This window comes from Lytechinus variegatus, chromosome 2 (assembly GCF_018143015.1).
Source record: "Lytechinus variegatus isolate NC3 chromosome 2, Lvar_3.0, whole genome shotgun sequence".
NCBI classification, from domain to species: Eukaryota; Metazoa; Echinodermata; class Echinoidea; order Temnopleuroida; family Toxopneustidae; genus Lytechinus; species Lytechinus variegatus.
In genome coordinates, this window is record NC_054741.1 from 78,769,484 (window position 1) to 78,782,283 (window position 12,800).

A 12,800-nucleotide genomic window follows, 5' to 3' on the forward strand; every position below is an offset into this window, starting at 1 on the left:
CGTCGATACCAAGGCAATAACGCCCAACGGCCAATCAAAATCAAGGATTACTTGTGATGGAAAAGTTGTCAATCAGATGGAAGTATTGTTTTTGGTAATATTAACCAACAAATTAATACAGAATTAAGACTTAAATAATTCGTTGAATAAAATGTATTAGGAGTAAAATTAATGTTGCATGGAAGTTAGCCACCAGTGAGATTTGAACTCACGACCCCTGGTTTACAAGACCAGTGCTCTAACCACTGAGCTATGGTGGCTTACGTAGTGTTTCAAAATTAAAAGCAAACCACTTTACTCCAGAGTTATAAATAAAAGATTTATAGTACAAGAAATAGTTACACACAAAAAAGACAAATGTAGATATAAAATCAAAGGAGTTGATGATACAAAATTCATTTTGAAAATGTCAGTAAGGTACAAGAGTCGGAATTTCATTTTAAAAAGAAATAGTTCCAAAAATATGTAGCTAGATACTTTAATTTAAAGGAAATCGTTCAAATAAAATATGTAGCCACCAGTGAGATTTGAACTCACGACCCCTGGTTTACAAGACCAGTGCTCTAACCACTGAGCTATGGTGGCTTAGACGAATTCAGGCCGTCAACTATTGTGTATTGTAAAATCATGGATCTATTAACACGGTTCCATGGTAAAACAATTCGATTGTGCAAACTAGCACAATGACTATGCAAACACGAGTTTTCTATCTCTATGCGGGTAATAGGTGATTTTCTGCATTCCGCAGATGGATGAAAATTAATGATTATTATAAAGATATACGGTGTAAGCGAATTATGTAGGAAGAGCCAGAGAAGTGAAGAGGTGAGATTTGTTAATAGAAATGAATGATATTATGAGCGGAGACGAACATAGAATAGAGGAATGAGAAGAAATAGATATAAACCATTGACAATGTAGAAAAGAACATAAGCGAAGAGATAGTGAAAGAGATAAATACAGAGAAACAAAAAAAAACGGAAGGAAAAGATAGAATGGAAAACGAAAAGATAATGGAAACCATTAAGAACTCCCTTGTGGCCAGCTTAAGTAGGTCGGTTTTTCACACGACAAAAAGAGGAAGAATTTCTAAAGAAATAAGCATAGAATCTGTGATGCACACTCTGAAATGTGAAAGGGATTAATGCTTCATCTGGTTGTATCATCTAGAGTTATAATTACAAGAATTTAATAAAGAAGCAGAAAGAGAAAGATTGTAGGGATAAAGATAAAACAAACATGTCAGGAACTAGAAGTTATAAATCAGGAGGCAGAAAACTACAATGATGAAAGGTTGGCGAAACAGAAATTGCAGAAGTCGAATAATTTGACAGGATTACAGATACTAACATAATAAAACAAATTTCAGATTGAGAATATTAAGATTTATGTACTATGTATGATAATTATGAATAAACATAACGTCTAAAAATGACAATTACAGAAATTAGAATGACAAAAATGAAAATTTTGTAAAAAGTATTATCATCATCGGTTGATTTTCTAAAGTTTTTATCAATCTTAGTATACTTAAAAACGAAGATATAGAAGAACTATCTGCTACAGTATGTTAGAGACTACAAACAAGTCCATTCATTGAGAATGAAGTAAAGTAGAATAACCGTTGGAGAAAAGGGTTTATGTTGAGGGATTAAGGGTGAAGATGATGCAGATGACGGTATCGTCCTCCTGATCGAGCCCGGTGGTATCTAAGCATTATGTCGGCATCTATGGAAATGAGCTGGGCACAAGGGGTTTGGAGACAAGGCGGTAATGATGTTTACTCCTCTCACAGGTGGTTTAGCATGCAAACTCATTGATATGAGGAGAGAATGAGAGATAGACCATGTGCTTCACCCTTTCATCAGTCTATCAATCCCTCCAACTTTCCTTTTGTCTAGTTGTCTCTATTGGCCTGTCCATCTAATTGTTTAATTATCAATTGTATTTATGTGTCTGTCTATCTATCTATCTATCAATCTATACTGTATATCCACCTAGATGTTAAGCCCTGGCAGTTGTTTCATGTAAAGATTTGTCAGTGTTTTCCACTGAAATAAGTCAATTAGATGCAAGGATTTGAAAAAGCATATCAGATTTGAAATCTAATATTGAATTTGATGTTACATTTAGAATAATTTTCTTTAGAGAATTACAAACGTATCATTTTTCAATATGATATATTAACAGACTTTTTGTGAAGAAAATATTTATCTCAATATACAATTCCAATGACAACTATAGACACTTGTGCACATCCACACTCAAAGTGGATCTTCTTACCAATTTAGAGATCAATTTAGGGGGTATATTGCGAAGTATATCAGTCCACCTGAAGAATAGCTTAAGATAAAAGATACATGCATCTACAAACCACGAAAAAAAGAGAAGCACTGTGATATCTGAATGCGACCAATTTATCTTTCCGATTTGCTTTCCGAAATCAGAAAACAATCAGAACGGGAAGATTGATTGAAATTCAAAAGGGATATGGAGAGGAAAAAATGGAATGAGTTGAATAGAAAAAGAGGGTAAAAACAGAGTATCTGCAAACTGGAGGAAATAGAAGATGTTTCTATACCGTTTTCCGGTAGGCCAATTTTCGGGCGCCGTTTTCATAAATGAAAGCAAATTGAGCTTTGATTGCACTCTGTCTTCACGTGCATGAATACCAAATGGGACTCCTATATTACAGTCAGATCTGTGACGTCATCAAATATGAAATTGATCGAAAGTTACCGATGGAGGGAGAAAGTGGTGGTGTTTGAGATGCTAGTTGTGCGTAACAAATGCGCGGAACAGATATGACTCGCGGACAAACAAATTCGTGACGTAACAATTAATATTTTAATGTACAAAAATGCTGTACTATATCTAAACATAACATTTTATCATTTTCAAATGTATCCATACTAACAATGACTGCTAGCATATTGATGAAGTACGTACATAGATCATGTAGTCAAGTGTTTATATTAACTCTAAACGCAAAAGTCTCTATAGAAATATTCTATTGCTTTATTATCGTTTTTATATAGACATGTAAAAGAAGAAACAGGTCAAGAAATAACCTTAATCACTTGCATCATTAATATATATTATGATTTATCAATTCGAAACACGCTTTTATACAAAAGTATCTTGGCAGTACTCTATTCACACATATACCTTATTTTTACATGCATGATAAATACAACTCAGCATGGGAATTATATCATAAAACGTCAACCAACATAACTGTTTAATGATCATTATTCATGTACCGTGCATCTTGCAATGTATACTTTGATATTACACATGCATGAAGGTCATGCACACCAGAATATGCGTGTTTTTATACTAACCACCCCCCCCCCGGGGGGGCAGCAATCCTGGGGGCTGGGTGGCACAATCCCCTCCAACACTTCAGGGAGCACTGAAAAAGTGCCCTTTCTACGCAAGCAAAATGCCCCCTAACGAACGTGTACTGTGCCCCTTTCATCTGAGGAGGCCTAGTTTTAGGTGTTACCAATTGCCTTTTCTCGTACTATCAGAGCCAATTTTACAAAAAATGCCCCTCTCAAACGTGTTCCGTGCCCCTTTTACGCGAGAAGGACCCGTTTTATGCTGTTAGCAAGTGCTCTTTGCCTTCTTATAGGTGCCCTTTCTCGAATAATTGCCCCTTCTTACCCAGGACAACTGCTCCTCACGAACGTGTTCTGTGCCCCTTTCACCTGAGAAGGACCCGTTTATGTGTTAACGAGTGCCCCCTTTGCCTTCTCATAGGTGCCTGTTTTTCATATAGTTGTCCTTAGAAACCACTGTTTTCCTGCCCTATGAGCGCCTGTTTTTTTTTTATCATAGTTCTACTTCATTCTGCAAGTGCATCCTTTAATCGCATAGCTAATCTCTTTAAAAATATTATTTGATCCAGGTATTAATATGGTTACAAACCTGCAACATGTAAATGCTTATACAATGATGCTTTAACACAATTGTCCTCGGTGTATAAATGTTCTGATGACACTCCTGTTGGCATGGTTGGTTACACGTAAATTTTCTATTCATATTGCGAGATTCTTTAGGGGGGGGGGAGTTAAAGACTTATCATACTCGTGCACTTGTGATAAATCAAAATTTCATTATAATTATGAAAAACTTGTATGTAGTGTTATATGGAATACTTTATTCGCTATGTAAAAATGTATTTAGTTTTCATAATTAATGTCATATAAAAATTAATGATTTATATATATGGAAACTTGCAAATAACGATACACAGCAAAAACTGTGGTGTTAACCGATGTACATAGAGGACCACATCCGTTATTTTACACCGGTGTTAAATTGGTGGTGTTAGTTTTACACCTATAGGTGTTATTACAACACCTTTGGTTGTTACATTTACACTCTTTGGTGTTATGTTCAATCTTTAGGGTGTAATTTTAACACCTCAGGGTGTGGTCCTCTATTAACACCAATTGGTGTCAGTTTTAACACCACAGTTTTTGCAGGGTATTATTATTATTTTGTAGACCAAATATTATCGCCAGTCACACCAACAGAACCATCTACAAACTGATAAAAAATATTTCATTATTTTCAATAGCACATCATCGGTCGGTTTGTACTTGGTTTAGTTGGTGGTACTGTACCATTAGTGTCTCCTGGAAATATTGTAGTCCCCTATATTCTTCAAATTTATCGTCCAGTATTAAATAAGGCCTATTATTTGGCATTCCTTTGATACGATTGATTCACACTTTAAGGTCGATGGTAATTCTGTCACTGAGATTTGGTTGAAAAGATTCCATTTCACAGAAATGGATATTGATTTTTGTTTCTATTGAAGGGTTTCTTAAGAACGTATTTCCAAGACCCATCAGTGCGTAAAAGTTCACGTGAACTCTTCTTATCGAAACAACGATGAGATTAGTGCATTATTTACATGGAAACCTGATGAACCATGATATAGCATTATGATTGTGAACTATTTAGTTTGGTATTACAGGGATATACATACCCCTGTACAGAGGAACAGTGCTTCTGTTTCAGCGTTATTTTGAAACGGTCTAATAAGCCACTTCATTTAAAAAACTGCTGGACCCTTAATAAATTACATGTTATTATCACCCATCTCATTAAGTCTAACCGTTGAGCGACTGTAGCAAGAAGGTAGATAATTTTAAGTCATTTGAGTGTCTCAGTCGGTGATCGAATCCATGACCTCCCGTTCAAAGGGGTGATCTACCACTGAGCTATCATCCTGTCCGGTGAATTTCAAATTATTTCTCTGATTGAAACAGAGTTTGCAATATACTGACAAGGAAGAATGACCTCTCAGTGGTAGACCAGCAGAACCATGATTGATGCTGCTGAGTAGGGCCATCCTCCAGTTTTTATTTTGTTAATTTCACATGTATTATTCTATGATATGGTTACTTGTTTTTGTTACGGAAATAAATTCAATCCAAACTCTTTAAATCAATAGGAAAATTGAAATCGAATCCTCTCACAAATGATATCAAGCAGAGTGATTATTTATCAATGGTAATAGCTAATTAGGACATTACATTGAGGTAAATCGTCATTGAAAATGGTGTATTAACGAATATTCCTTTTTTGGTAAATGACTATTTTCCAGCTAGAATTTGTTTCAAAATGTGTTGATAATATTGCATTGTTAGCCCCGATGTACAGAGCCCTGTTCCGATATACTGTACTTTGGGTGTTTTATCCTCACATTTTACAATGTATGTAGGCCTACTTGTGATTTTACCTAATAAACAATTGAAACCGAAATACGAATTTTCATCGAGTTTCGTTATTGTTTTCAGTCTTTAATTTTATTTGTATTCCTGATCCTTTCAGTATGTTCTGTACTGAGTAGCAATATATTCCTGTCATTAATTCATGTTTAATGTTTTAACAGTTGTACACTATGAATGTAAACTTGCAACAATTCGGCCTTTTGGTTGTGAATTACAATATCAATGCGGTAGAACAAAATGGTACAAAAATAGTTCTCTGGTGCTTTTATAATTTGCAATGATAAGTTATGTTTTATTTCAAATCCTTGTTTGTGTTTGGATTGAGTTAATGGCATTATCATGGGCATGCAACTCTAAACAGTACAGTATTTCTTGATTTTTTAAATGTATAATAATCATAATTTCTTACTTAAGATTTTTTGAAGATATTTTTTATATAATGTTTATTAAATTCAAATATATAAATTATCAATCTTTGTAATATAAAATGTATAATAATCGTCAAGCATTTTTATTTGTACATGATCCAACTTTGTAAATTTTACAATACGGTTAAAAAGAAAGATTGAATTGAATTATCAATAAAACCATTTCAATTCAATTTGACTGTTTTTGTATTAGCACTGTAACGTAAACATTAAAGAAAACATGAAAAATGTAGTTACTCACCAAATTTTGATTGATTATAGTAGACATGCACAAAGAACGAAAATAGAATGGAGCGCTCAGAGCTCTACATATATGTTGCATATCATTATCATTATTGCATATCATTACTGCTTATAATTATCATAATTATCATTTGTGTTTAAGCTATACAATAAATGTAATCTATTGGCAATGAACAGTGAATGGACATTATTTTCACCTCGTAATTATTGAAAAAAACGATAATTGCGTTTTTGTTTTTAAATTTTAAATGATGCTTCGTGTCCTTGTGATGAAGTATATTATTTTAGGATTTCATCATGACATGTTACGAATAGATCAATAGTTATTCATTTATTGGTATATATGCACATAAAAATTGACCAGCAGCACAAGTTGAAAGGGTCAATTTAATAAAAAAATCATGAAGTACAATATACAGACATAACAAAGTAAATGCATAAAAACATAATTACTTAGTACTTGGTAAGTCCGTACATTTTCTCCGATATACATTTAATGCATGTTCTATATACATTGTATTTTACATCCAGATTCAAATCACACTAGAGAGGGTCGTGGATATTCGCCTCTAGACTACAGAGGGCTCTCTCCAAACACTCTGTCAGGATGAGCTCTGCTTTGGGACATCAATATGATCTGACCCATTGTAATATTAATCTTGTGTGGTAAGTATATGGGCTTACTCAAGCACAATATTGATTATCCCCCCCCCCCTATGCACCTGCATTATTAAGAAAGATTGCCTTCTAGACCAGGGTTATTGTCACGCATTCAAGCTAAGTGGCAACCCCTGCAACCTTGTTTCATCATTAAATGTCATACAACATACAGATAGACAAAATGATAGAAAAATGTAGTAGATTATGTTGTTATGTTATACCGAGGTGTTTACCTTACTGCTAAGAAAGCACAAATGCCTCTGAGCAAGCAACCAGGGGACCAACGGCTTAAGGTCCTCTCCGAGGGACCTAGTAATGACCTTATCATATATCATTAAACATTTCACTTTTTGAAAACATATTAACTGTTAAATTGGGAGCTGCTTGCAATGTCACAAATCAGATTTTCAAAATTCATAACTTAATAGTTTTCTTTGATGGAGTATGCCAAACCCTCGTTATAAGAAGGTTTGATGCTTTCATCTAAAACAACTTGAAGTCAAGATCAAAATAATGAATTGACAGAGTTAAAAAAAAACGTGTCACATAAAACCTAATGACACTTAGCAAAGCTAACAGAATGTACATTCGATTAACTTTTTGCTTCTTAATATATTGGGTCAATGCATTATCAATCAACTGGGTTCTATCTAAAAACACTGAGTAGAAACTTACCCAATATTTGGTAGAAATGGAACATGTATGTTTGTTGGGTATTTTTTTTCACTCCGGATTGGGCTATTTCATTTTTTTGTATCCAACTAACGTGCATGTTCCCATTTTACACAATATTTGGTAAACCTTTTCTTTTAAAGAGTGTTTGTATTTATATGCGAAAGACTCTTATAGTATGTGAAAAGACAAAGAAGACTAAGTGATACAAATCAAGATAGGGTTGGTAGAAAGATATTTCGAAGGTTAAAAATACCATGCTGGAGGGGAAAACCAATTTTTCATGGAAATGTATGAGAGCGAGTGAAAAAAAAAGAATGCTGAAAGTTTGAAATAAATTGGACAAGGAAAAAGAAAGTCATTGCTCTTTGTTTTTTCTTTATAGAAAATTGACAACTGTGTTAAGATTAGGACTTGAGATAGCTTTCACGTAGACTGTGTATTTAATTTCAGTCATTTGTTGTTTCATCATATGTATATTTTCACCTGGGCAATAATCAAATAAATAACACAGATAACGTATTTTACAAATCCTCATGCAAAAAAAAGATATGTAATACTTCAAAATAATTCATTTAAGCCATTTTATGGAGAAAATATAAAAGTAACTTGACCCTATCCTACATCACCGTGATCACTATAACGTCATAACCAATATTAAGTCTCGAATTATAGTGTTTACAGATTACAGTAATTATAAAAAAAAATAATTAGACCTACTTTCTTATTGTTAATGTGACATTGTTCAAACTTTCACCTACGTGTCATTTTTTTTTTTTGGGGGGGGGGGGTTCTGAAACTATTTTCTATCTAGGATGGAATCCTCTTCAAACAAGTTATGAATATACTTTCATTAAAATTGCCACCCCATCCCCAATAACATAAAAAAACACAGTTCTTCAGTTATCTAAACATTGATGCGGCATGTTGGCCCTGTTACAACCCATAATGTCACACCAACGTAATGTCACTTTTCTAACGCATGACGTCACATGTTACAACGCATAATGTCGCAGTATATTTCTACGCGCGTCGTTATGAAAATTGCCTCTCCATCCCCAATAACATAAAAAAAGGCTCTTCAGTTATCTAAACATTGATGCCGCATGTTGGCGCTAGACTAACGCTAGATGTAGATATCCTAACTGATCCACAGATAGGTATTGTTTGCATGCAGAGTTTGACATTCGTGTATGCTCAGTGTAGCGAATTGAAAATATCACAATCGTTGGCTACAATAATATGATAGGATGGTTCCAACCTTTAAATCATATATTGACACTAAGGTAGCAATTGTTACGTAGAATATGACCTGTCATCTGTCATTGTCGAGGGGGGCTGGCCCGGGGCTGGAGGCCATGGTGCTCGGAAATTTACTGAAAATAATATACACAGTAAATAAAGACATCAATAATTAGGAATAATACTAAGTTTCATCGATTTAGATTTAGAGATTTATTAAATTTCCGTTAAACACAATACAATAAAAGACACAAAACATATTTATCATTTTTACAAACAGTTCAATGATATTAAATTAAAAAAAATATATAAGAAGAGTTAAACAGGAACTGAGGTGAACGACAATGATTTTGGCTATTAAAAGTAAACAAAATAGAACGGAAGGGTCTGCCAAGAAAATCGACCTTGTAAAAAAGGCAAGCCCCTGTAACTTCTTATTTCAATATGTAATCAACAAAACTACAATAATGGAGGGAGACGGAAAACGAGCTTTAAGGGACATTTCAAGAAAAAAATTTTATCTATACAGACAGAGCAAAATTCGAAAAGCAAAAGGCGGGAAATCCCATCAAAACCAGACAATAAACAACAAAGCTACTGAATTTCAAAGTTCAGTAACATCCCCTTGAAAGCAGCCAAATTAATGCACGTCACCAAGACACTCAACAAGGGAATATCAAAAGAAATGTTAAATATCAGTATTAAATCGATAATCTTCTCGTTCGGGTCGATACCCTCCCTTATACACAATGCCATCTCATAATGATCATTAATAAATTAGGCTCTTACATGCATGTGAAAAAACAGCAGACAAAAGCCACCTAAATGTAATTAAGCCGGTTCTGTTTTTTTTTCTCACTTGGTCGCTACGCTCGATTCGCATCATATTTTTTTCGGGATTAACGTCTATTCACTGCCCCAGCCGTGAAAAGAAATAAATGCTCCTGATTTCAAGCAATGTATTGTTTGCAAAGAAGAGACAAACGATCCTCTGAAAGTAAAAATTACCACATCGATAGCTTTCCATAAACATGACCAGGGTAATTGGATAAATAGTAAGTCAAGGAATATGTTCATTATCTGCTCTTCCCATCTTTTGCACTATCTCTCTCTCTCTCTCTCTCTCTCTCCCTTGTAAAATCAGACAGACAATAATTAACGGAAAATTCCATCAAAATCGGACACTTAAACATTATTTTGACAAAACAGTCCTATATGCACGTGGTCATGAATATGCAATGAACAAGCTAATGGTGTCATTTCATTACGTAATTTTTTTTATTATATTATATGAATTATATTTAGTCCACTTTTTGAAAATAAATTAACTGACAAATAAGTAGCTGCTTGCAATAAAAGAAAATCGGATTTTCAAAATTCATAACTTAATAGTCTTCTTTGATGAAGTATGCCAAACCGTCGTTATAAGAAGGTTTGATGCTTTTATCTAAAACAACTTGAAGTCAAGATCAGAATAATGAATTGACAGAGTTTAAAAAAAAAAACGTGTCACATAAAACCTAATGACACTTAGCAAAGCTAACAGAATGTGCATTCGATCAACTTTTTGCTTCTTAATATATTGGTCAATGCATATTCAATCAACCCTGTGTTCACCCTAAAAACATTGAGTAAAATTCTATCCAATATGGAGTAGAAATGGAACATGCATGTTTGCTGGGTATTTTTTTACCCCGTATTGAGCTATTTTAATTGCGTATTTTCATTGCGTATTTTTTTTTACCCAACCAGCATGCATGTTCCCATTATGTGAAAAACTCGTATAGTATGGGAAAAGCAAAGAAGACAAAGTGATACAAATCAAAGTAGGGTGGCAGAAAGATATTTCGAAGGATCGAAATCCCACGTTGAAAGGGAGTCCATTTTTATGGAAATTTATGTGAGCGAAGGCGAAAAAAAAATAAAAAGAATGCTGAAAGTTTGAAATAAATCAGTAATCGTTCAAAGTATCTAAAGTCCTATGTGATATATCAGGTAATATTTATGCGGTAGGGAAAGTTAGTTGGATGGGGCCGCAACAAAAGTTCACAAAGCATCTAAGTCTTTAAGGCAGTGGATCACTTTGTTTATTGTTTTTCCGTTAGTAGCTTTGATTTTAGCTATCACCCTGCCATCACTGGACCACGCTGCGTCCACGCTCCTTTTTTTTTCATTGCAGCGTTAAGAAGTTTTTTATTATCATTGGCCAGTCTTTCTGAACATGAGTTCCTTTCAGGGTGCGTCGTTGGGAGATCGCTGCATGTCGCGTTCGGTATGAGACGAATTTAACAATGGTGGGGCGGAGCCAAATCTTCCCTTTTCTTTTAGCAATGTTTAGTAGGGAGTTTGGAGGGGTCACCGATAGGCCTACGGTGCGACCGATCGATATCGTTAATTGATATATCGATCTTCAGCTTTTCTTTGACTATTTTACGAATTAGGTCATCTGTTGACTCGTTCGGCTTTTCAGTAAAAACTGCAGACAATTGCGCCTGGAATACTGCTCTAAGTCGTGCGTTGAATGTCGTAGATTAAACCCCTTTTCCACTAGGGCCAGGACAGCGTCAGGACAAGGCGCGGAATGTAATAATTACAATCCGCGACCCTTCCGCAACCTGTCCGGACATTCCTAGGAGTGTCCGCACGCTGTCCTAAACCCTTCCTGGTGTTCGGGAAATCAAAATTTGTCCGCATCCAAATTTTGGTCGAGACCAAAATTTGGACGCGGATAATGAATTCCTGACACCTTCGGGACCCTGTCCTGACGATGTCCTGATGATGTCCTGCCCTTCCTAAACCCTTCCGCGTCTTCCGGAAACCATCCGCAATCAGGTCAGCTTCAAGAAGGAAAGAAGAAGCCATGCGGATTTTATCAGGAACATGCGGATTGGAATAGGAAGGCAAGCGGACAGTTTCAGGAACGTGCGGACAGGAATAAGAAGGCAAGCGGACTGTTTCAGGAACGTTCGGACTGGAATAGGAAGGCAAGCGGAGTAATTCAGGAATGTGTGGATCCAATGCTAATATGTATGGAACGAGCACACAAGTAGCAAAAACCATTTGCAAAAGCACTAGATGGGGCAACGGGATAATACAAGACAAGAAAATTACAAAAAGTAAAGAAAGGTCAAGGGGCCTAATTAGTATTTACTAAACAAACCTGAGAACCTAGTATTTCAAGCAGTGTTTTAAACATAATTACGCGAGCGCAAAGCACGAGTTGATTTTTTTTTTTTTGGGGGGGGGGTTACACTTTGAAGAAGGAATATTTCAAGCATTTTCTACTGATCTGAAAAGTGGACTTTCAAAATATTTCTTGCAATAGTTAAACTGGCAATGATCATGATGATGTGAGCAGATTATTTTATTCTGTACTGAACATAAAAAGATGTTTCATGCAACGTTTGATTATGAACTAGATTATTTTAATGTACTCGACTGAAAAAAGGACCTTATAGGCAGCGCTTGACTTTACAAATAGGACAAATATCATAACAAAATTAATAATACAGGTGTAGATTCCAAACTGAAATTCAAGTTTATATTCCTATTACATTTTAAGCACTTTGTTTGATCATGAATGAGGTGTCATTAATAAGAAATAATAATAAATGGTAGCAAGTTTATAAATATCGCTTTTATCAGAACGGCTCAAAACGATTTACAGCAGGGGCAAAACGATTTACCCCAGGATTCATTTCAATCCCGCATGAAAAGTGCACAATTTCCACACCCTGGGAAGCATTCCTTGCATTTATCCCGGTCTAAATATTGCGCTGGTAAATTCAAGCATACAATAATTTTC

At 34.9% G+C, this 12,800-nt stretch overlaps 1 protein-coding gene and 2 non-coding genes across 7 annotated transcripts in view; 1 reads left to right on the plus strand and 2 right to left on the minus strand.

The window, feature by feature from the left end:
- LOC121409155 (nitric oxide synthase, brain-like) overlaps positions 1-12,800 on the plus strand; it is a 103,097-nt gene that overhangs the window by 20,142 nt on the left and 70,155 nt on the right. For all 5 annotated transcript variants that reach the window (XM_041600997.1, XM_041600996.1, XM_041601000.1 and 2 more), the window contains one exon: positions 6,953-7,087. The gene's annotated coding sequence lies outside the window, so the exon portion shown is untranslated. The remainder of the gene's footprint in view (positions 1-6,952; positions 7,088-12,800) is intronic.
- On the minus strand, positions 188-260 carry TRNAT-UGU. Its single transcript has one exon. It is a non-coding gene; the product is annotated as a tRNA-Thr (tRNA).
- On the minus strand, positions 513-585 carry TRNAT-UGU. The gene has a single exon. It is a non-coding gene; the product is annotated as a tRNA-Thr (tRNA).